This window comes from Sapajus apella, unplaced genomic scaffold (assembly GCF_009761245.1).
Source record: "Sapajus apella isolate SASKATOON/1434 unplaced genomic scaffold, GSC_monkey_1.0 scaffold11, whole genome shotgun sequence".
Classification (NCBI taxonomy): Eukaryota; Metazoa; Chordata; class Mammalia; order Primates; family Cebidae; genus Sapajus; species Sapajus apella.
The window spans coordinates 36,754,506-36,759,364 of record NW_022436951.1 but is presented as its reverse complement, the minus strand read 5'-3'; the positions used below and the strand labels follow the sequence as shown (position 1 = coordinate 36,759,364).

Here is a 4,859-nt window from a genome sequence, read left to right as displayed (position 1 = left end):
GGAAGGAAGGAAGGAAGGAAGGAAGGAAGGAAGGAAGGAAGGAAGGAAGGAAAGAAGGAAGGAAAGAAACAGCCAGCCATGTGTGCTAATTCACCAGGGCTGCCGTAACAAAGTACCACCAACTGAGTGGCTTAAACAACACCAGTTTATGGTCTAACAGCTCTGGAGCCTTGGAAGTCTGAAATTAAGGTGTTGGCAGGGTTGGTCCCTTCTGTGGCTATGATGGAGTATGTTGTCTCTGGCTCTCTCCTGGCTTCTGAGGGTTGCTGGAAATCTTTGGGGTTCTGTGGCTTGGGCAGCCTAACTGAGCTTCACACATTGTGTCTTTCTCTGAATCCAAATTTCCCTTTTATAAGGACATTAGTCATATTATATCTGGGCCCATCCTAATGATCTCACATTAACTCAATCGTTTGCAAAGGCCCTACTTCCAAATACTCACAGGTAGTGGGGATCAGAACTTCGACATCTTTTTAAGGGACACAATTCAGCACATAACAGTATGTGTTTGCATTCCCTCTGTTTGTGAATGTTCAATTACTGAGAACACAACTGTACTTGAAATTGTATCTTTAATGTGATGTTTTTGTTCAAACCATGGTCAAACTCATTTGTAACAGCAATCATTTTTCTGGATTCTTTAATGATTCTTGCAAGAATTTGTCCTGAAACATTTGTGACTTCTCTCCCTCCTTTCCTTTTGTCCTCTGGAGAGATTGACGTTATGGCCAGTGAGTTCCTGGGGTAAGCTTCCTGTGCCTCAGCATTTTTCACTGTGCATTTCACTAAATTTATCCTCCTTACCAAAATCTGAGAACATTTGTTTTGCTTCTATCACTTTACTATAATTTTGGAAGTGTTAATAAAATGAGAGACCCATTTTGTGAATACATTTTTAAACAAACTTTCTGTTTTAGAACAGTTTTAGGTTTACAGAGAAAGTATAAGCATAGTATAGAGAGTTCCCACATGGTTGACACCCAGTTTCTCCTATCGTTAATATGTTACATTAGTATAAAATCATTGTTATAATGAATGGATCATTATTTACACATTGTTATTAACTAAAATTTATACATATTTTATGTTTCCTGAGTTTTTATTTAATGTCCTTTTTCTGTCCATGGATCCCATCAAGAATATCTTGTTACATCTAGTAGTCATGTCTCATTAGACTCCTATTGTCTGTGATAGTTTTGTAGACTTCCCTTGTTTTGGACGACCTTGATTATTTGAGGAGTATGGGTAAGGTAATCTATAGAATGTCCCTCAACTGGACTTGTCTGATGCTCTCTCATGATTATCCTGGGATTATGGTCTTCTAGTATGAAGACCACAAAAGTAATGTGACATTTTCATCACACTGTATCAAGGTACATATATCAACATGACTTAACACTTTTGATATTGAAGTTGGCTAGCTGGGGAAGTGTTTGTTATATTTCCCCAATGTGAAGTACACTTTTTCCTGTCTGTATTGTGTAGACTCTATAATGCTAGACTCTAGAAAGTCTAGACACTTTTTTGTATCTGGACTCTTTGGGAGACCCTATACCTAAGGAGTGGAGATTTGTGATACAACTTCTTCAGAAAACAATATCTATATAAATAACTTGGGATTATTTTGCAACTGAGATTTTTTGCTTTCCTTTCCTTTCCTTTATTATTTGTTCAATTCTTCCTTTAAATAACACAGATATATCACTACTCATTTTATATATCAATACTATTTTATTTATTTTACTGTTCAAATTTTTTGCATTTTAGACATTGGGAGTTCTTTTAGTTGAAGTTTTTACATCTCTCCATATCTTAGTCCTTTCAGGATTCTGTTACAAATTACCATAGACTGAGTGGCTTATAAACAACAGAAACTTATTTCTCATACTTTTGGAGGCTCAGAAGTCTAAGTTCAGGGTACCAGCATAGTTGGATTCTGGTGAGGACCCGGTTCCAGGCCGCAGACTGTTTTCTTCTCATTATATACTCATATGGCAAAAAAAAAAAAAATAGAGAACTTTTTAGGGTTTCTTGTATAAGGGCACTATTACTGTTGTAACAGACTGATGCGTTCTTCTTGCCTGTTGCCCAGAAAAGCCAATGCACTGAGACAGCAGGTTTTGCAGTAAGGAAAGAGTTTAACAATCGCAGGTCCAGCAAAGCAGAAGGATGAGAGACATTTCTCAGATACTCCGCCCTAAGAGAGTGGAGGCCAGGATTAAGGATAATTTGATGGGTAGAGGTCTAGGAACTTGGTAGTACTGATTGGTTGGGGATGAAACCATAGGAGTATACAAACCATTTTCATGTGCCAAGTCAGTTCCTGTGGGGTTGGGGGTCATCAGCTGAGTCGGTTTATAGGTGAGTCATGGCTCCCATTGGAATCAGCTGGCTGCCAGAATGCAAAAGTCTGAAAAATATGTCAAAGACCAGTCTTGGGTTTATACAATAGTGATGTGATCTATAGGAGCAATCAGGGAAGTTATTGTAAAAAGGCAAGCTAGGAAACAATAGCTGATTAATGTTTATGCCTACATTTTAGCAGATTTCAGGCCCCTCCCATAATTCTAACCTTGTAACCTTATCTTAGTCTTACAACGGTTTTTTTAGTTCCCAGTAAGGAGAGGGTCAGTTTCAGGAAGAAACTATTATTATATTTGTTATAAATTTAACAAAAACAGTTGTAGTTAGCTTATGATATTAGAAGCAAGGAGAAGTCAGTTAGGCTAGATTGCTTTTATTATAATTTTTGCAAAGGCAGTTTCAATGATGCCGCTATCGTCATGATTTAATCACTTTCCAGAGGATGGCCTACCTTTTACATTCTAATGTCATCACATTAGGAGTTAGAATTTTAGCATAGTATTTTGGGGACACACAACCATTCAGTCCATAACATTCCATCACTGTTTGACACAATAAGATGTGTCATCTTGTATATGTTCTTCCCAGTCTTAGAATAAGCCATTTCTCCAAGTAGTCCTTGTTCCTTGCTTGTTGAATAGCATTAAAAACCAAGATCTTAAAGCTTGGTGTGCTCTTTTCTACAAGAGTGTCTGTTTCTAGGTCCTCTCAGCTGACAGATCAAGGGAATATATGTGTACACTAGCCCCAGAAGTACACGTCTATAAACATTTCTTTTGTTTGTTTTTTTGTTTGTTTTTTGCTCTCAGAACTTTATTAGGTGGGGATTGGGCAAGAGAAAACCCCTGAAACAGCTGCCCACCTGGTTCAGGACAACTGGAAGAGAGATGCATTGCTTGGAGATATCTTTGATTTTTAAAGGGGAGCTGAATGGCTGAACAACTCAGATGATTATTGTTTTTTTAAATGGTCAGCCAGTCTCTAGTAAGTCTCTAGGGATATGACCAGACCAGAAGCCCCTGTTATATATGAAGAAAAACAGGTGCCCATATTTGTGTTGGGTGGAGAGATATCGCTACTATTCCCAAGATTTGGTGGAAGGGGACCATGACAGATGACAAAAGGAACAGTTTCTCAGAAATAGAGGTATGAATTACACAGGAAAGAAAACTAAAATAATAGTTTCCAAAGGAGTGAGATAAGTCGTGATTCTTCATTGGTACCTGACCCCTATACCTAAATGGCCTTGAACCAGCCTTCCAGAGACTGCCCCTAATGGCCCACTGGGCAGCAGCAGCTATGAAGAAGGCCTGAAGGCAGATGGGGTGGAGAGGCTTATTTTGCTACAGCAGAAAAGGGGCTTGAATGGGGAGAGCAGACCTGGCTAACATCTGCAGCCATCCCCTCCACTGCCCTGGACTTCTATCACATTTACAAATACATACATAAATACATTACATACAATAGCCAGTCTGGGAGGCAGGCTCCCCACAGAGGCACGGCTGACACAGTTAGTCTTGGGAATTCTAGAAAAGGGCACTGGGCTCCCATATATGTGCTCATGTGTTCTCTCCTGCCCAGGGTAAGCCTTGCCCCAACCCATCCCTCTCTTTGGGTTTAGTTTGTCCAGTATGGAGAGTTGCCGTAGGCGGGTTTGGAGGCTTGAGACTTGGGCTGCAGGGAACTGGGCTGGCTGGGCTGAACCGAGCCACTCTGCACATCCTGCGGAAGATGATGGTGCAGCAGCAGTGAGTGGGGCTTCTGGTGGGCTGGTAAGATGTGCAGGAATGGTGGGGGTGCATAGCCAGGGGCCGCTCCAGGGGCCAGGGGCACAGTGGAACCCAAGGCGGAGGGCAGGCTGAAAGGTGGAGGGGTTCCTGCATGAAATCCCTGCTTGTCAAAAGTCTGGGTCTTATTGTAGACAGAACCAGTCATATCAGGTAGACCGGTGGTGCTTGAAGACACCGATACTCCTTTGCCAGGTCCAGAACGTGCAGACTTCTTTGGTGCCTGCGATGGTCCACCATAGCCACCTTTGGTGTAGTCTCCTGCTGCTGTCCCTTGGGTCAAGTCATCATAACCTGTACTGTAGCCATGCTGGCCATAACCACCGGCCTGCTGGAAAGGAGGTGTTGGGGCACTGAGGTTCACCCCATGCTGCGTGGCTGAGGCTGGAGGGAGTCTATAAACATTTCTATACATAGCCATGCATCTCTATTAAGCTAACTACAAATTTATATTGATGTCTCTGTGAGTGTCAAGGACCACAAGGGTGCCAAGCGTCAAAGTTTGCTGAAAAATCACTGACATGAAGTAGATTGATCAGTAGGAGAAAAGGTATACAGACTTTTTTACTGTGTATACACAGGAGCCTTCAAAAAAAAAAAAATCCCAACCCTTCAATGAGTTACAGAAGTTTATATACCATGTTGAAGTTACAGAAATAATGGAGGCCTTGATCTTGGTTATGGGAGAGGAGAGAAGCATTTTGTTGA

The 4,859-nt window shown here is 41.2% G+C and overlaps 1 pseudogene across 1 annotated transcript; it reads right to left on the bottom strand.

The window, feature by feature from the left end:
• Nucleotides 1-3,159: 3,159 nt before the first annotated feature.
• LOC116552196 lies at nt 3,160-4,572 on the bottom strand (annotated as a pseudogene). The gene has a single exon (XR_004269275.1). The product of XR_004269275.1 is annotated as a ubiquitin-associated protein 2 pseudogene (transcript).
• Nucleotides 4,573-4,859: the final 287 nt, after the last annotated feature.